We start from the raw sequence: 20,831 nt of genomic DNA on the forward strand, positions 1-20,831 counted from the left end.
TAGGCATAGGCTTGCACCCATGGAAATTCAAAAAAGATGCACGCACACACTATAGTTTCATGCATTAAGCTCATTCTTGGCATTCCTGTCCCGTACTCCATTCCTCCCTCTTGCCGACTTACTCTGCGTGGACGGTGGAATCACATTCCTCTGAATGTAAAACTACACACTGCGTGTTTTCTAAAAGCTTGTAAAGAGAGATTATCGAGGAAACCTTTGGCTAAAGCAGGACTCTCTCCTCCCTCTCAAATGCTTCCTCCTTCCATCTTTCCCCTCTACCTACCTTTTTGGTTCCTTATTTCTGTCGTTCCCTCCCTCCTCCCTCTTTCACTGAACAGAACAATGAGCTGTATGTGTGCCCAAGCACTCTGAGCCACTCCCAGGGGTGCGTGGGCTCTGGTTCCATTTAGAAATTATTCCATGCTGTCAGCTACTAAATGAGAGGGCCCGCTCAGAGAAGAGGGAACGAGACAGAGGGAACGAGTAGAGAGAGCGCGGGGGGAGGAGGGGGGTAGATTGAGACAGAGGTAAAGAGTAGAGTAAGTGAGAAAAAGATTTATGCAAAAGAGGCAAGAGAAAAAACATGTGGAAAGAGGAAGGGGAAGGAATATAGCGAGTACGTTCGAGACAAGAGGCAAGAGACAAGGAGACCGAGCTAAAATTGTTTGAGGAGAGAAGAACGATAGAGTGAGGGGGAGAGAAAAAGGGGGAGAGAGAGAGAGCGAGAAGAGGAAGGGACCTGGTGAGTAAGCACGAGACATGGAAAGAGACAAGAGGAGAGACAGCTAAAAATATTTGAGGGAAGAAGAACGATAGAAGAGAGAGAGAGGAAGAGAGAGCCAGCGAGAGGGAGGGACATGGTGAGTAAGCACGAGACACATGGAAAGAGACAAGAGGAGACAGCTAAAAATATTTGAGGGAAGAAGAACGATAGAAGAGAGAGAGAGGAAGAGCGAGCCAGCGAGAGGGAGGGACATGGTGAGTAAGCACGAGACACATGGAAAGAGACAAGAGGAGAGACTGAGCTAAAAATGTTTGAAGGATGAAGAAGAATTGAAGAGAGAGGGGAAGAGATAGAGCGAGAGGGAAGATGAAGGGCGAGGGGACATGGTGAGTAAGAATGAAACACATGGAAAGAGGGCAGAAAGAGAGAGAATTGACTCATGCAGAGACCAAAGGACAAAGAAACAAAACTAACCAGAGAAACGTCTGGGGGGGAGAGAAACAGCAGTGCACATGAAAGAAAGTGAAGAAAAGGTGGATATGTTACATGTTGCCATAGTGATGGTAAGTCCATGGACAATTGCCAAAAGCCAGTCCCTTGTACTAGTAGCCAAATACACAGACAGTCTCATCTCTAGCTGATCCTGTTGGTTTTGGCCCAGGCTCATCTTAAACTCTTTAGAATGTGAATCTGGTCCCTCTGTCCCATAAAAAGAAGGGTTGTTGAAACATCAACTCACAGAGCAATCAAACCTAGCTCTAAAAACAACATCCAACCAGCTCTCCGAGTTGGTGAAAGCTCGAGAAAAAAGCAAATTCCTGCAACAGGCATTTAAGCAAATTCAGGTAAAAGGCTTTTTTTTTTACATTGAAGGACAAGTTGTGTTAACTCTACTTGGGTTGTGGTTGACACGAATACGCACATATGATAATTGTGCGCGTGTAAGTTTTCCATCTCACATGGGAATGTTGCCACTGATCATGGTTGACTGCTGTCATTGAATTAAAGTCCTTAGTCTAGGCAGCTCTACGCTATGTGTGCGCGTGTGATCAGTGTGATTGTGTGTGTGTGTGTACACTTGTTAGTGGGAATTTACTGCACTGACAGATGACTTAGGCTTCCATTACAGCCGACCAATCAACACGAGGTTGACATTCAGAGATGAGCGCAGGGGAACAGAGAGGTACTACAAACACACCCCAACCAACAGTCAGCCACAATTAGCCACTTTGTTTTCATTATGCATGTTACTTGAATTAATTTTTTTACCCTGTAATTCATCTTTTTTGGGGGGGGGGTGTAAATCTCTATTTATTTGTTTATCTGCCTTAGGTACTTTCTGTTGTATGGTTTGTGTTATGAATAATTGAAAGGAGGTGACTTTACAAGCCTTTCAGAGTTCGTACCTCTCCTGCATTATTTTTGTTTGCGTATTAATCTCTCATCTTGTTTTATATTTTCTTGAGAGCAAATACAAAAAACTAAATGAACACACACACACACACACACACACACACACACGGTTTTGCAGTAGCATAGACATAGCTGTGTAGGAGTGGACGCTCACGTCACATCAGCACAAAACCCTTTTACTGTACAGGGGCCTATAAACCCCCTTCAGACTAGGAACCCTTGTTGACCCCACTGGCCAGAAGAAGTCCCTTCAAGCCAGGCTTGACCAGGAAAAGGCCCCAATCAAGCCTGCTATCTTCATCCAGGGCTATAGAACATATTATAGACAAACCAGAAGAGCCCCAGCTGGAATGCTTTTTGCTCCAGTATATGACTGGGCAATAAAGTCCTGATCCAGACAGGCCTACTTCCACTTGACCATGGAAAGTGACAAGTCTTTTTCTAAGAAAATAGGCCTAGTCATTCAACAACGGACCAAGATCGAGACCACCTTTCCTAACAGCACATCAAACATGAATGACTCATAACATCTTGGGGTTGGTGTAAAGTACGTTGTGTGACGTTATTTAGTTTTTTTCCTATGTTATTGCAAGGTATAATATGCGCATCACAAGTAATCATGCAATGTGTAACCTAACCAATGCCGGTTTGGTGCCTTGGAACATTCTATGGACACTTATGGACCAATTCCTAATTTCTCCAATTGGCACAAACATAACAACCCTAGGTGAGGCTTAACATGGCTTTCTCCCCCTTTCAGAGCTTGAACCAAATCAGCAGGGTCAGATGGTTTGGCGGGACGTTTTCAACCTTCCCCTCAATATGGAGGAAGAAAAGAACAGCAGAAAACGGTTCACACTTTTGTTCCAGTGAATGTTTTGGCTGTCAGATGGTGACTGTCAAGACGACTTCTAGACGAACTACCGAAAAAGGACTTCCTCTTGTGAGTTGTCATTTTCCCCATTGAAGCCGAGCTAAGGATTCCAGATTACCAGCTTGCATCGGACTGATCCCGCCAAGAGCTCAGTCAGAAGGCCAACGAAGACCCCCATTCTATCTATTGACTAACTACACAACTAAATTGGCCTTTCTCTCCCCAGCATTGGCATGAGGTGTAATGTGTAGCTCTTTAGGTTAACGTTAAAGCAGCAATAAATCAGTAGAAACAATAACAAATAAGATTCCCCGCCCCGTTGTGGTAAAAATCTAAGGGATGGGGCTGGAGAAACGTAACCACTCTCAAATTCATAGACAGAGCTATGGATGCAAGGACTGACCATACATGATATCAAAATTATAGCTTCAACCATGTTGAGGCTTTATAGTGTTTGTTTACAAAACGGAGTAAAACCAGCTTATATTTTGGGGTCTGATGGGGTACAACAGTTGAACTAAGCTCATGAGGCATTTAAAAAGTTACAATCTTCAAGAATCTATGGATAAATATTTTTTTAAATATTTTATTTAAACTTTATTTTACTTGGCAAGTCAGTTAAGAACAAAATTCTTATTTACAATGACGGCCTACACCAGCCAAACTCGGATGATGCTGGGCCAATTGTGCACCGTCCTATGGTACTCCCAATCACGGCCGGTTGTGATACAGCCTGGATTCGAACCAGGGTGTCTGTAGTGACGCCTCTCACACTGAGATGCAGCGCCTTTGACCGCTGCGCCACTCAGGTGCCCAAAAATGGATATAGCAACTTCTGATTGGAACAGGATAATTTAAACATTAGAACTGAACCATTACTTGCCCTTTTAAGTTCGTCCCTACATTCCCAGAAATATAGGAAATAGTATTTCACAGTATGCACCCGCGTGACTTGTTAAGTATAGTGGAGTGTGTAAATGTCAGTCTATCCAAATTGAGAATATCTAAGAATTTGCTGAAATTGTTTTATTTTATTCATACATTCCCTGTATCGATCATATGCCATTATCATTCATCCTGTAGCCATTGATTCATTGTATCTGTTGTTTTCTGATACAAAACAAGCTTTAGAAAACATACAACTTCATGAATGTGATACTAGGCTCATCAATATACCTTCAGATAAATCAATTATTAATAATATCCCTATTTTTTTTTGTTCTAAGTGTCATTGTTAAGGTCACTTATAAGCAAGGTCTTCATGTACAATTTATTTTCCAATAAACGGACTGGTTCCCAGATTTATAGCATATATTAATTTGTCATTAGAGATATATTTTTTATTTATAGTAATAACTTGACCGATATCTCTTAAAGCTGGGGATGTCCAGGCTATTGCAACACCTACAGATGTAGGATCTTAATTTGATCACTCTTTTGTTGCTGAGAATTTTCCTGCACAGAAGGAAAAGCAAACTTGTAGTGTATTCAAGGTTTAAAAAGGCTTCTAAAAAGTTTGTAAATTCCACTTAAAAATGTCAGACTTGATTTTCCCTAACGAGAAATGTACTAACCCCTACAAAAGAAATGCCCATTCATTATAATTCACATAATTAATTTCCTGTTGCTGGGGGATTATTTTCCTGCTGTAGAAAACTGGCTCAAATTAAGATCCTAGATCTGTATCAATGAATAGTTACACCTCCACGAATGAACCAAGTCATTTCACTCTCAGCACTCTTACCTATAGGGGACTTTGAAGGGGACTCCTTTGAAGTGCATATCAACATCTGTGCTCTATAAAGCCTTCTCAATCAGCACCCATGGCTAATGAGAACCAGAGGGCTCACAGGGAGGGGGAAAAACCTTTGATTTAGACCAGGTTTAGACCAGGCCTCGGATGAGTTAGCTGGCAGCTGACCTCCACTGGGCTGAGCCTACATCCAGGCTGGATGAAGAGATACTGTCACCTGGTTCAGATAAGCGCCTGATCAGATGTGGAGGTATCCCCAGGTACAGATGAGCTTGTGTTGGCCTGAACACCCATGTACAGAAAAGTCGGGGCCTCTAAACCAATGCTATTTAAAGGGAAGCCCTTTCTGGTGAACATTGAAACAGTCCATGTAAGCCTGTAGCTCTGCAGTAGTCTGTCGTTGGAGCTATAGGACATGTCTTAAACAAGCTCAGGCGAAGCGTCGCTGACTGCTTGTCCTCTCTGTGTGTGCGTGTGTGTATGTGTGCGGACCAAGCTCAGAGAGGTCTACTTTAGCACCAGCGGATCCTTGTTCTCCTAATTGCGACATGTCTTGGCCGTTAGTGCTAGCAGGCCGTGGTTACGCTAGCAGTCTCAGAGGATATGCTAATCTCTTAATTAGAATCGCTCAGAAGAGCTTTCAACAGTCTACCACTCTCCCTCTCCTCCCCCGCTCCCTTACTCCCATTCTCCCCACTTCAACACCACCATCTCTCATCTAGTGTCCTCTCTGCGCCCCTGTTTTCCCTTTGAATCTCCTTTCCATCTACCCTCCTCAGCTTTCACTCTCCCCTCCATCGCCCCTTTCCTAACCTGTCCCCCCTTCATCTCTTGCTGTCTAGGCCAGCCAGGTCACCCGTGATACAAGTCAGTATTCGACATCCATCCATGTCAGGAGATGTGTAAACTGACCACCAGGGGCAACAGTGAGCGCTGTTACTTTCAAGTAGGTTTCAGTTGTGGAATATTTTTGTATTTAAAAAAAAAAAAGTGACCTTTATTTAACTAGGCAAGTTCGAGGCAAAGGTTGCAAGTTCGAACAAATGATAAAAAGTCGTTTTTAATATTTGAGCTTTAATCCTATCCCAATCCTTAACCCTTACCTTAACCATTCCGAGTTAATGCCTAACCTCAAGAATTCGGAGTGAATGCCTAAACTTAACTTTAAAACACCACAACCTTAACAATTTGACATTTTTAATTCTGAAGTGAGACAGAGCCGGTAGGTCTAGGCACTGGCTACAGAGACTGACAATGAAAAACTAAAACCAACAGGTGGTTAGATGACAGTGTGTAATTATGCTAATTACACAGCGTGAAGGCTGCTAAGTAAACATCTGACATGATATTGCAAAAACCAAAGTTGAAGCTCTCATTTCCCAAGCACTCTGTGGGAGAAAGAGACGGCCCTTTAGCCACAAATGCCTAATTCTCCATTTCTCCCCCTCCCCTCATAGCACCTCTCGCGGCAAGTTCCACACACAATACCTCAAAGAGATTGGGCGGGGAGAGAGAAGATGGGTGGCTGAGGGAAAGGAGAGTGTATAAATCCCCAGAATTTGAAAAAAAAAGTGTGTGTGTTGAGGGGGGGGAGCTACAGCAGTGATTATTAGATAGCACAGAAGGTCCCTCAGATAAAGGCCAGTCATATCATCCCTCTCTCTCCATCACTCTCTCCCTCCCCCCTCCCTCTCACACACAGATACATCTAACTGCATCAATTGACAGAGAGAGGGAGCGTACCAGTGCTTAAGGACGAGAGAGGCACCATACCAGCCTCCCACAAATCCCAGCCTGTATGGAGTCCAACACAAATCAGGGTTCGGCGTGAATGCCTGTTCACATACCTGCTTCCCCATTCACACACACACACTTCTAAAACGGGCTCTCCAGGACTGGAGCTTTTAAAAGTGGAGATATTTTTACATTAAATGTGATGCACAGGATGCAATCTCTACTGGCAGTATTCCATTTTTGAGTAAAGTACCTTGCAGTGGATTAAGTATTTTTGGACTAACAGCTTGACATTGTGTCAATAGGAAGTCAACAGTTTCACAGAGCAAGAAAAACAAACGCTGTTAAAGTGGTCTACTTTGGAGACGGTAACACAACAGCTCTTCTACTGACAGACCCATTATAGAACCACTCACCCTGGAGCATAGTGTCACTGAGCATGCTACCAGTGTGTGTGGCCAGAGGTTAGAGGCAACAAAAAAAAAACTACATCTGGTCCTGACCCTATTCAGCTGACCTCTTGTTCGATTGATCCCAGAGACACCAGTGGTCACGGGCTGGCCCTATCCCCAAACAGGCCTGCTTTGGTGTTTACAAAAGATTGATTCAGAATTATGGTGGTCTTGTTTGGGATACAATGGCTGAGCTGTATAGGCCTACAGCCAACTCCCCGATATATTCAATGACTTGAGACTAATGAAATCAAGCACTAAACTGAAGCAAGTAGTACAAAATGTATTTGAATGGGACATGGTGAACTGCGGTGCACTGGAAGAGAATGACACGTATCAGGAGTGAACAGTAGAGCGCAGAATCATATTACGGAGGGAGATCGGTCCACTTGGTTGGATGGCATGTTACTACTGCCTCTGCTGGTGTCATGGTTTCATTCATAATGACTAGCTGGGTTCCACTTCTAATTCCATTCATGTAGGTTATATGCTGGCTTGGCTACACACCCGGTGTTGTGTTGCATTCTGGGGCAGAACACCCCACGTCAGCCAATGACCCTGAGCCTGTCTTCTAACCAATCACTCAGAGGCATGCTGTCAAGTGACATCACTCTGGATTACAATAAAAAACACATATAATATATATACATACATACACTGCTCAACAAAATAAAGGGAACACTAAAATAACACATCCTAGATCTGAATGAATGAAATATTCTTATTAAATACTTTCTTTACATAGTTGAATGTGCTGACAACAAAATCACACAAAAATGAACAATGGAAATCAAATGTATCAACCCATGGAGGTCTGGATTTGGAGTCACACAGAATTAAAGTGGAAAACCACACTACAGGCTGATCCAACTTTGATGTAATGTCCTTAAAACAAGTCAACATGAGGCTCAGTAGTGTGTGTGGCCTCCACGTGCCTGTATGACCTCCCTACAACGCCTGGGCATGCTCCTGATGAGGTGGCGGATGGTCTCCTGAGGGATCTCCTCCCAGACCTGGACTAAAGCATCCACCAACTCCTGGACAGTCTGTGGTGCAACGTGGCGTTGTTGGATGGAGCGAGACATGATGTCCCAGATGTGCTCAATTGGATTCAGGTCTGGGGAACAGGTGGGCCAGTCCATAGCCTCAATGCCTTCCTCTTGCAGGAACTGCTGACACACTCCAGCCACATGAGGTCTAGCATTGTCTTGCATTAGGAGGAACCCAGGGCCAACCGCACCAGCATATGGTCTCACAAGACGTCTGAGGATCTCATCTCGGTACCTAATGGCAGTCAGGCTACCTCTGGCGAGCACATGGAGAGCTGTGCGGCCCCCCCAAAGAAATGCCACCCCACACCATGACTGACCCACCGCCAAACCGGTCATGCTGGAGGATGTTACAGGCAGCAGAACGTTCTCCACGGCGTCTCCAGACTCTGTCACGTCTGTCACATGTGCTCAGTGTGAACCTGCTTTCATCTGTGAAGAGCACAGGGTGCCAGTGGCGAATTTGCCAATCTTGGTGTTCTCTGGCAAATGCCAAACGTCCTGCACGGTGTTGGGCTGTAAGCACAACCCCCACCTGTGGACGTCGGGCCCTCATACCACACTCATGGAGTCTGTTTCTGACCGTTTGAGCAGATACATGCACATTTGTGGCCTGCTAGAGGTCATTTTGCAGGGCTCTGGCAGTGCTCCTCCTGCTCCTCCTTGCACAAAGGCGGAGGTAGCGGTCCTGCTGCTGGGTTGTTGCCTCCTCCACGTCTCCTGATGTACTGGCCTGTCTCCTGGTAGCGCCTCCATGCTCTGGACACTACGCTGACAGGCACAGCAAACCCTCTTGCCACAGCGCACATTGATGTGCCATCCTGGATGAACTGCACTACCTGAGCCACTTGTGTGAGTTGTAGACTCAGTCTCATGCTACCACTAGAGTGAAAGCACCGCCAGCATTCAAAAGTGACCAAAACATCAGCCAGGAAGCATAGGAACTGAGAAGTGGTCTGTGGTCCCCACCTGCAGAACCATTCCTTTATTGGGAGTCTTGCTAATTGCCTATAATTTCCACCCGTTGTCTATTCCATTTGCACAACAGAATGTGAAATGTATTGTCAATCAGTGTTGCTTTCTAAGTGGACAGTTTGATTTCACAGAAGTGTGATTGACTTGGAGTACCATTGTGTTGTTTAAGTGTTCCCTTTATTTTTTTTGAGCAGTATATATATATAGTAAACAGCAGGGGGTATCCAATGTTGGCCAACATTGACTACTACTAAATGTCACAAATAACACTTGGCATGTGCAGCAAGGTCACATTGTATAATTAGCGATGATTTACTAAAGCGACAAGTGTTTAGACTGAACGAGACTCATTCGACCCTCAAGACATTGGAAACACAAACATTGTGTAATAGCGCACACGCACACACAGAGAGAGAAGTGCTAGTTCTTTAGGAAAATGAGTTTGTCAGCTTCAGATGACTGTTTTGCAAGGTTGTTCCTCTACTGCAGTCACAAGATGGTCCCAGATGTTGAGGCACAACAAATGTTGTGGTTTTCAGTGTGTTCAGCAAACCACCAGCATTCCTACCTCAGTGCCACCGCTTGTTTTAAATGAAGTCATGCTAATGCTACTGGAATGTGTGCTAACCAGGTTTGCTTGAGACAGTGACGCAAACACAGAGAGCCATTGATACTTGTGGGACGGGACGGGCGTATCTCACAATCCTATCTCACAGTCCTCCCCAATCTATACGGCTTCGTCCTCATTCGCCCTTCTAGAATCCACTCTCCTCGTCTCTGTTCTGTGACACAATCCGCTTACTCAGCAGCTAGACGCGATGTATAGAGTTGATCAGATGTTTCATTCCATACAAGAGGCGTGTAGGAACTACACAATACACACAGCATCGGTATGAATGCACCCATGTGCTTTTCGGTCTCCGCACCCACTCGCTCTCCCTTTCCCCTTCTGTAAGGCCTCTTGTTTAAAATGGGACCAGCACGTCGGGCAGCAGTGGAAAAACACGTTCTTTACAGCATTCATATGATCATAACGCAGAGCTATTTAGGTCATGGACAACGGCGCCTTTGATTGTTTGACACACACGGAAAGGTTTGTCCTAAACCTCAAATAAGCAGGAACTCTGATACACGCAGACTAGCCAGTTGAATGCAATTAACACCACTGAGCATATATATCAGCAGACTAAATGTTTTCGAACTCTGTCAGGGCAATGAACGGACATGTAGAAATCGGTTGGTTTATGCTGTATAAAACGTGGAATAACTTCTGTTCTGTTAGTGGAACAGTTCGGTAAGGTTTCCAAATACGTCCGTTTCAGGTTTTCCAGCCAACCTGCACATTTCATTTCAGTATAATATTCCTATTTCCTTCTTCCATTTTGGATTTGAAGTTGGGCCAGTCAACTGAATGAAGTTCAGTGTGTGTGTGTGTGTGTGTGTGTGTGTGTGTGTGTGTGTGTGTGTGTGTGTGTGTGTGTATATTTATATATACACATCTTCAGTAAACAGCCGCAGTAGGAGAGAACAGCACAGCCTCATTGTGTTCAGTAATAATGTCCAAACAGCACCACACCCTATTTCTCAACCCAAATACAACATTCAGCATTCAACCCCCATTCACTGCTCCAGACACAGGACGCGCACACACACACACACACACACCCAACAGCTAACGATGCACAATCAGTTTTAATACAAAACCCTGTTTTAATAGCAGTGTGTGTGATTTGTAAACTAGCTTATTGTAGCGCATAAATATCCGAGCAGTTAATCTCTGTGACGATGTGTGTGTGTGTGTGTGTGTGTGCGCACATGAGGTTAAGGCGGTGACCGCTATAAACACTCGCCTGTCTGGAGGCTGGTCTGGATGGATACACACCCCAACTCCCCCATCCCAGAGAGAGAAAGAAGGGGGAACGATGAAGGACGAAGGGGGGTTGGGTAGGAAGGACAGGGAGCAGAGAGGCAGAGAACAAGGGGATGGAGGGAGGGAAGGAGGCAGTGAGCCAGAGAGTTCCCTCTTGGCATTGGGCCCGGCAGCTACATCTGACGTGTGTTACTGTTACTCCCAGACTTCCAAACATACAAACTACAGCACTAGAACTACATACACTGGCTACATAAACACACATTTAACTACACAACTACATCACACACACACACTCACTCACTCCAACTCCCCCATCCCAGAGAGAGAAAGAAGGGAGAATGATGAATGAACCGAGAGATAGACAGGGAGGAAAAAGGAGTGACGGGGAAAACGAGGAGGGGGGCAGAGAGAGGCAGAGAACAAGGGGATGGAGGCAGTGAGGCAGAGAGTTCCCTCTTGGCATTGGGCCCGGCAGCTACATCTGACGTGTGTTACTGTTACCGCCAGACTTCCAAACAACTACAGCACTAGAACTACATACACTGGCTACTTAAACACACATTTAACTAAACAACTACATCACACACACACACACACACACACACACACACACACACACACACACACAAAAGCTGGCTACATAAACACAAACAGATGTAAAAGAGGGACAGAGAGGGAGAGGCCTCAGCCCAGTGTCGTTAAAATATCAGGAAGTGAAATGGCGAGGAGAAAATATGCATGTGGAACACAGAACATGAGGAAACCATCCAGATCTCCACTTCCTCTGCGCCTACAACACTCCACCTCGGACCCCTTTGTCCCACCCACCTCTCCTGTCCCCTCATCCACCTCTCCTCTGTGAGTTTAACTGCCGTACTGTTACCATACATAGTGAGTTCAGTAAACGAGTGCAATGCGTCGCGCTCCTTCTCTGGAGCCAACGTGAGCTCCACGACCAGTGCAGTGCATCGTTCTCCCTCTCTCCCTCCCTCCCCTCTCTCTCTCCCTCCCTCCGTGCAAATACATTCCATTGGTTCCAGTAAATGACTACACTTCATCCGAACCTCACCACTCTCCCTCTTCGTCCCTCCCTCCCTCTCTACCAGTCTCAAATTCCGCTTCAGATCAGCTTTATTATAGCAAGAGTGGCAAAGGCCAAGCAAAGTGGGACAGACTATGATATTAAAAGCAACAAATCATCATGGCAACAATAATAGGCATAGCGAGAGACAGGACATTTCTTTTGAACACTACTGTGATGATCTAAAAAGCATATTTTGCTTTGAATATCTAAAAATAAAAAAGATGTGAGACAGTGTGCTACTAAAATGCAGAGGCTTGCTATTTATGATCGTCAACCATTTGCTCTGATAGATAAAGCCACAATGAACAAACGGGCGTGTATTAACCATGCTGCGGAGGATGATAAAAGAATGCAGGAAATAACTCAGGAGCCTACTATCTAAGAGTCCCTTGCTTCACTATGTGTGTATGAATGTAGGTGTGCTCTCAATGTAAACAACCATCTGGGTTGGGTACTAGAGTCACACCGGTTACATCACCGACGGCATATGTTAATGGCCCTCTTTCACGGTCTCCATATAATCCTCTTGCCTCGGACTTGTTCTCCTCCCGCTCTCGGTCACAATCCCTCTCCGCTCCATTCATCACTCGCCCCCCCCCCTCCCTCCCTTACTCATACCTGTTCTCTCTATCACTCTGTGCCTCTCTCCTTCATTAGCATGTTTTCTAATCAATCCAACCTCTTCGTCAGTGTTCCACATTTTTGCCTGTCTGCTAATATCTACACACACACACACACCCTTGCAGCAGGGACAAAGAGTCACATTGTTTGGCACCATAGATGAACTCAACAATGACAACTTCATGTGTTCAGAAACCGGTGTGTGTTTGTCTTAATGAGTACGCCAGTGATGTTTTGTGATAATGAGCTGAAGCCGCACGCGCCCCCCCCCCCACACACACCTCTACTCTGTGTCGATCCTGTCAACACGCCACAATCCCACAATGCACCACAGGGACTCTCAGGGGACACTTCACTTCCACGCTCTATTAATACAACTCACAACACATCTAGCAGCTGTGTGTGCGCTGAGCTGTCACTTCACACACACACACACACACACACACACACTTGATGGAGCCTGCTTACAGCTCATCACATCCTCAGCAGCAGTCTGCAACACCTTAACGAGAAGTTCATCATGACTAAACACACATACAGAACAAAAACACTCAAAACAATTTGCCACGATGACGAACAAAGGAGAGAAAAGGAGTGGAGAGGAGAGAGCAGAGAGAAGAGAAGAGTGTTGCATTGTAATCCGAAACTTCTGTACTTTTTCGATACAAGAACAGGAAAAACGGTTCGGTACTATAATTATTTTGTTATTTTTCCCCTTCGGTACTTCTATCAAATGTGTCTCATGTCGTCTACTGATTGAGAGAATCAAGTCTATCAGTGCAGCCGATGCCCCCTTAAAGCGCAACGTGCCTGCTCTACTTACTCATTGCTAGCTCTAGCCTGAACCACTGCACTCACATGGAGTCTGGCCTGCATCACCACTTATGCTGCACAGAAGCTAACATTTACATTTTAGTAATTTAGCAGACGCTCTTATCCAGAGTGACTTACAGGAACAATTAGGGTTGAGTGCCTTTGAATAATGCAATATGGCATGTAGCTAGAAATGTCAAAAGTGTTCGCAAAACAATGTCCATTACAGTCTAGAACACTTTACAATGCAAGAAGATACCAGTAGCTTCCAGCTTTGTAGATTAACTTTCCTTGCTTACAGCTGAATATAACATCAATTCACTACCCTAGTACCTTGTTTGTGATGAAGCAAAAATACTGCTGATATCATAGCTGAATGTAGGCGTAACTGGGACATATACACACCCACGTGTGTGTGTGTGTTAGACTAAATCTATACATAAAACATATTATATACACCCAGGTGGCGACGCGCATCTCTGCGTGCCTGGCAGTTATACGATATATAAAGTATGTGGACATCTCTTCAGATTAGTGGATTCGGTTATTAACAGTCCCACCCGTTATTGACCGGTGTATAAAAATCGAGCACACAGCCGTGCAATCGCCATAGACAAACATTGGCAGTAGAATGACCTAACTGAAGAGCTCAGTGACTTTCACCGTGGCACCGCCATAGGATGCCACCTTTCAAACAGGTCAGTTCATAAAATGGCTGCCCTACTAGAGCTGCCCCGGTCAGTTGTAAGTGCGGTTATTGTGAAGTGGAAGCATCTATGAGCAACAACAGTTTAGCCGCGAAGTGGTAGGTCACAGAAGCTCACAGGAGGAGGCCGCCGAGTGCTGAAGCGTGTGGCATGTAAAAATCGTCTGTCCTCAGTTGTAACACTCACTAACGAGTTCTAAACTGCCTCTGGAAGCAACGTCAGCACAAGAACTGTTCGTCGGGAGCTTCATGAAACAGGTTTCCATGGCTGAGCAGCCGCACACAAGCCTAAGATCACCATGCACAAAAGCGTCGGCTGGAGTGGTTTAAAGCTCGCCTCCATTGGACTCTGGAGCAGTGGCAACGCATTCTCTGGAGTGATTAATCCCGCTTAACCATCTGGCAGTCCAAAGGAGGAATCTGGGTTTGGCGGATGCCAGGAGAACGCTACCTGCCCCAATGCATTGTGCCACCTGTAAAGTTTGGTGGAGGAATAATGGTGTGGGGCTGTTTTTCATGGTTCGGGCTAGGCCCCTTAGTTCCAGTGAAGGGAAATCTTAAAGCTACAGCATTCAATGTCATTCTAGACGATTCTATGCTTCCAACTTTGTGTCAACAGTTTGGAGAAGGCCCTTTCCTGTTTCAGCATGACAATGCCCCTGTGCACAAAGCAAGGTCCATACAGAAATGGTTTGTCAAGGTCAGTGTGGAAGAACTTCACTGGCCTGCAGAGCCCAGAGCTCAACCCCATCTAACACCTTTGGGGTGAATTGGAACGCCGACTGCGAGCCACATCCGTGCCCGACCTAACTAATGCTCTTGTGATTGAATGGAAGCAAGTCCTGCAGCAATGTTCCAACATCTAGTGGAAAGCCTTCCCAGAAGAGGAGGCTGTTATAGCAGCAAAAAGAGGGACCAACGCCATATTAATCCCCATGATTTTGTAATGATATTATCAACGTATGTCCACATACTTTTGGTCATGTAGTGTAGCAGCACCATAACACTACAGGCCTATATCGATCTCCTCTCTCTTTTCCAGCTGGGATAGGACTCAGAACAAACTCACCCAGCAATGCAGGCTTAACACTCTCTGTGCGTATGTTTGTGTGTGTGTGTGTGTGTGGGGGGGGGCTTTCTGAGATAGGGTGCTAAAGGGGCTCTTGGTTTCGGGGGCTTAACCTCTGCTATGAATCGTGACTCTGAGACTAACTCGATTCTTAGTTCACTCAATCCTGAACATGAGGAGGAATGGGGGGGGGTTGAAGAGAGGAGTGGAATAAGAAGAGGGTTGAGGAGCGGGGGATTTGACCGAGGGAAAATAAACCAGTCAGCCTCTGCATGAGCCCAATCCTTTTGGAAGATGTCCCCTATTCCCACCCAAATCGGGAATTGAAACATCACCGCCCAGAACAAACAGTCCTGTAGAAAAACCTTCAATAATGGGTTAGCGGTGTTGGTTACATGAAGAAAAAAAATGAAAAACGTAACAAGAGAAGTGAGTATAATGGACGTTGGAAGTTGCTAGGTTATTGCATTCTATTTAGATCTCTACTGATGAGGTTTCCTAGAGGGACACAGTTCTGGCAGGCCACCAAAGCCCACCCAGAGCGTAAGACAAAATATAGAACATGTACAATTAGTTGGGAAGATGCAGCACAGTGAATACTAGAATATTAATTATGGTAGTCACATATATGGAACAATTGCGGCACAATAACACTACAGGCCTACAGGTCCGCAATACACACCAACTAGCATAACAAACACCTAAAAAAAAACACACACTAACAAAACAACCACCACAATACGGACCAACAAAACACTAACAAAACCCAATAAAAACAAATAAAAAACACGTAACACAGAGCCCGTCAACCCTGTAGCAACGTGTGCAAGACACATTCACAATAACACAGTTTAGACAAAGAGGTGCAGTATGACAGAGTTTTGTCTGTGTTCAAACCCTGGACAATAAGGATGTGCCTCTGTGTGGTCCTGATGATACCAACACAAAGGTTGTGGGTTCAATTGCCACAGGGAATTCATGACAGTACAGGGAGTGCAATCCAGTCTTCTAAATGGCATATATTATTATCCTTGTGGGCCCCTGGGACCAACACTGAAGAGTAGCATACTGTCCCAAGTGTATACATTAGCTTAAAGGGGCAACCTCCCCCATCAACCTTGGCAGACAAGTCCCCTCGGGCACAGTGGAGATTCGAAGGATGGATGAGCAAGAAGGAAGCTGAGGCTGATTAGATCGAAGAGACGGACCAGTAGGAAGCTGGGAATGATTAGGGTCGGTAGCCATGATGTCTTTATGATGGGACTGATGAGATTTTGTGAATCCCTAACTACCCCCCCCTTGTCCCTACTAACTCGCTTTGAGGGACCTCCATTATCACGTGTTGCTGAGAAAACTCAGAGGGTGACTTCCAGAGAATGGCATGGCGGAGACACCGGGGCAGTCATTCATGCATGTGACTAGTGGATTAACGAGGCAGAAAAGGATGTCCCACGGGATCATGGGACAAGGACAGAGGACACAATCCTCTGCTCAGAAGTTGCTGACCCCTGCCAGATCTTACAACACCTGGATAGGCATCTTATACGTATCAGCTCACGTACTATGTTATAGCAATACGTCAGTTGACGCCGTGGCATGCAACCATTGGTTGATGCCTGCGACGTTTGCGGAGGGGAACGCAATCTATATGACAATGTCACACTGAGAAGCTGACGTCACCATTTTCTGTTCTGTCTGGAGTACGATGGAGTTCAGAGTGCGTCTTGAACCAGCAAACCTGCAATTACTTTCTGCTATAAAAAAAGGTTGATACCCTTTATCAGAGGGACGAAACACACTTAAGAGAGATGTTTGCTGCCTTTCTCAGACAGTCCATGATGATAAATAACCGGCATATCACCATACAGACGGGACAGAAAGAAAGGACAGACACACAGCACTATGCATGCATGCAGTGTCATTTACTATATTGATAATGTGAGTGTTATTGATCAGGCTGTGAGTTGAATTGATCAAGTTGACAGACAGGACACAGAACATTCCCTCAGTCAAAGAGATGAATGAGACACACTATATTAATAATAATAATAATGCCTGTGACAGACGATGCTATACATAGAGAACCAATCAAAAGTTTGGACACACCTACTCATTCTTGTGGTTTTTCATTATTTGTACTGTTTTCTACAATATAGAATGAAGTGAAAAGACACCAGAAACTATGAAATAACACATATGGAATCAAGTACTAAAAAAATTAATTTAAAAAAAGTGTTAAACACATTGAATCATGTAGTAACCTAAAAAGTGTGAAACAAATCAAAATATATTTTATATTTGAGATTCTTCAAAGTAGCCACCCTTTTGCCTTGATGACAGCTTTGCACACACCTGGCATTCTCTCAACCAGAATGCATTCAACTAAAAGGTGCGCCTTGATAAAGTTGTAGAATTTCTATCTTGATAAATTTGAGCCAATCAGTTGTGTTGTGACAAGGTAGGGGTGGTATACAAAAGAAAGCCCTATTTGATAAAAGACCAAGTCCATATTATGTCAAGAATAGCTCAAATAAGCAGAGAAACGACAGTCCATCATTACTTTAAGACACGAAGGTCAGTCAATACGGAAGATTTCAATGTTGCAAAAACCATCAAGCGCTATGATGAAACTGGCTCTCATGAGGACCGCCACAGGAAAGGAAGACCCAGAGTTACCTCTGCTGCAGAGGATAAGTTCATTAGAGTTACCAGCCTCAGAAATTGAAGCCCAAATAAATGCTTCAAAGTTCAAGTAACAGACACATCTCAACATCAACTGTTTCAGAGGAGACTGTGTGAATCAGGCCTTCATGGTCAAATTGCTGCAAAGAAACCACTACTAAAGGACAGAAGAGACTTGCTTGGGCCAAGAAACATGACCAATGGACATTCGTCTGGTGGAAATCTGTCCTTTGGTCTGATAAATCTCAAATTCTGACCTCAAATATAAAATATATTTTGATTTGTTTCACACTTTTTAGGTTACTACATGATTCAATGTGTTTTTTCATGGTTTGATGCCTTCACTTTCATTCTGCAAGGTATAATCAGTCAAAATAAAGAAAAACCCTTGAATTAGTCAGTGTCCAAACTTTTGACTGGTACTGTATGTTACAGCATTAAAACACACAACAAATAGTAGTCAATAAGTTAAATATGTAATGTTTTTCTGAGGCTGTTCCTGAGGGGAAGGTGTAGCCTACAGTATGATTAGACATTTTCAGTTTACTGCAGCAGTCACACCTAGTCTAGTCTAGTCTAGTCTAGAGTGAAGGTGAAAGTGCGTATATGGGATAAAGGCCGGCTTTAAAGGGGTGAGATCAACCTGAATGTTCTGAATATAATACTATTGCAATAATAGCCGTGGTCCCTGACACTCCGCTGCCGGAGGAAAATAACAGCGCAGATGTCCTCCAAAGGAGGTCACACAATCTGAAAAATAGTCACGAGCAGATTTTGCGGGGTCTCCCCCTGTAGAAACGCAATAGCGCGAGGACACACCCAGAAAAAGGAAGGAGAATGGAGAGGAGAGCCGATGCCCATCCCTTGGAAATTATGTAAGAAGGATTTACTTCTCACAACGAGCGAGCGCTTTTTAATTAAACAAGGTTGTCTCTTCTCTTTCGAAGCTCGAGCTAAACATTCTGTTTGAGTCAAAAAAGCACAACCATTCACTACAGTTGACATGTAGAATCTGAACTAGGAACAACTAATGGATCAAGCTAAACCGGCATATCCAATAATGCAGACACAAAGCTACGCACAGATAAATACACGCACACGCGAGCACGATCAAATACACACGAGACGACCCTGATGACAGTTGCGCATTGCCGTCTGTGACATTTACCCACGAGCGCATAAAATGCCTCCCCAGACATGACCAACCATTCATTTTCTACCTGAGACAAACTGTTGAGACAAACTGTTGCGACAAACACTCATTGGTGAAGGACACAGACTCCCTGTCTGAATAGCAGCCCCCCCCCCATACGGAAATTAGCTGTTCCCACCTATAAAACATCAGTGTTTATTACCAAACTAGGAGAGGTTGTTTATTGCAACTTGACTATTTTCTCCCAGCAAGACTGAACTCGTTTATCTGCAGACAACAGGCGGATGGTGCATTGGTAAAGCCAGTGCAAAACACACGCATCGCACGAAACCATTAATTCGTTCCACTCATACACCTGTGGTAAATAACATGACATTTGGAAGAGAAGGGTAGAGGCAGCAGTCCTTACCCGGATGCTGAGGGCAGTCAGGCGGTTAGGTAGCCTACATGACAACCAGACGGCGGGAGATGGTCTAAGTGAGCGCTCCTCTCAGTTCACCAACACACACAATCACACTGCACTAGCGGGTAAATCCACTATCCCGTATCTCAGTCTTCTTCCGCTTCTGTCAGAGCTGGGTAGTGCAAAAGGTATTTCAGTGAGTAGGCGTACAGTTTGACACCGAAAGACACCACACATACACACACAAAAAATCAGTGCCTATATTGATATTGTACCTTTGAGATGGGGAAAGAAATCAGTGAGATGGGATTTACCACTATGTGATCGGCGCAAATATGCGTGCTGTAGAAGTGCAAACTATAGCCTACGGTTTTGTTTTTTCCTCATCTGGGCTCCGATGTGACAACTGTGGCATTGCACAGAGACGGGCTTGGTCGTGGTACTTTGTAGATTTTCCTTTTGTTTTAGATATCGGTAACTTGACGTGAAGTGTGTGACAAACTAGACCAACGCGTTATGAGTCCCAAATGGAAACCAACTGTTGAGATTTCACTTCGAAAACTAACACCCTTCCTCTCCAAATAGGAGGAAAATATCGCGCAGAGGAAGGATCCTCTTGGTGGTCCGAATGCACAGCAGCAGTCCCAATAGATTCACTCCGCAAGGTTTCTTGTTTTGTCTGGGCTAAATTGTGACTGGGTTCACGTCCATCCGCGGTAAAAAGTACAGATAAACGCGACCAATCTCCGAACTATAGAAAGATCGGTTCACCGATTTCCGTGGCTGGAAAAACGAAAGAGATATACAGCGTCTGAAGCGAGCGCCGCCACGGAGCGGGAGGCGGGCGGAGGGAGAAAGAGGGAGGGACAAAATCGGGATTACCCATTTAAAGTGGATCCTTGAGGAGACATGATCGTTTCTCTTGAACAGTTGAATCGATGATCGCTTGAATAGTCCCGTAATGGCATCAGGAAACTTATATAATTATCATATTTCCGTCCCAGGTCTGCGTTGTAGCTTGTCTGCTCTGCCCTCCACGGTGTGATTCATGAAATGGTTCAATTTAGGCCTAGGCCTGGTTACATGTCCCCAATACAGGAATACATGTTTGATTAAGACTCCACAAGTAGCCTAAAGTTTAGTAGAATAAGAACGGTGTGATTCATGAAATGGTTCAATTTAGGCCTAGGCCTGGTTACATGTCCCCAATACAGGAATACATGTTTGATTAAGACTCCACAAGTAGCCTAAAGTTTAGTAGAATAAGAACGGTGTGATTCATGAAATTGTTCAATTTAGGCCTAGGCTTGGTTACATGTCCCCAATACAGGAATACATGTTTGATTAAGACTCCACAAGTAGCCTAAAGTTTAGTAGAATAAGAATGTACCTATAGGCCTAAATAGTGTTTCGGATTATGTTGGGCCCAATAGAAATGAGGCACTTTTATTAC

The 20,831-nt window shown here is 44.6% G+C and overlaps 1 protein-coding gene and 1 long non-coding RNA gene across 6 annotated transcripts in view; one reads left to right on the top strand and one right to left on the bottom strand.

Moving 5' to 3' along the window:
- Nucleotides 1-20,199, bottom strand: part of LOC115142934 (plasma membrane calcium-transporting ATPase 1-like) — a 173,307-nt gene extending 153,108 nt beyond the window's left edge. For 4 of the 5 annotated variants that reach the window (XM_029682809.2, XM_029682805.2, XM_065001726.1 and 1 more), the window contains exons 1-2: nt 19,654-20,199; nt 19,385-19,550 (exon numbers count right to left, since the gene is read on the bottom strand). The gene's annotated coding sequence lies outside the window, so the exon portion shown is untranslated. The remainder of the gene's footprint in view (nt 1-19,384; nt 19,551-19,653) is intronic. The other variant, XM_029682806.2, reaches the window with a different exon arrangement.
- On the top strand, nt 473-4,325 carry LOC135560216 (uncharacterized). The gene is made up of 2 exons (XR_010458801.1): nt 473-1,110; nt 2,898-4,325. It is a non-coding gene; the product is annotated as an uncharacterized LOC135560216 (long non-coding RNA).
- Nucleotides 20,200-20,831: the final 632 nt, after the last annotated feature.

The sequence above is a fragment of the Oncorhynchus nerka genome, linkage group LG15, assembly GCF_034236695.1.
Source record: "Oncorhynchus nerka isolate Pitt River linkage group LG15, Oner_Uvic_2.0, whole genome shotgun sequence".
NCBI classification, from domain to species: Eukaryota; Metazoa; Chordata; class Actinopteri; order Salmoniformes; family Salmonidae; genus Oncorhynchus; species Oncorhynchus nerka.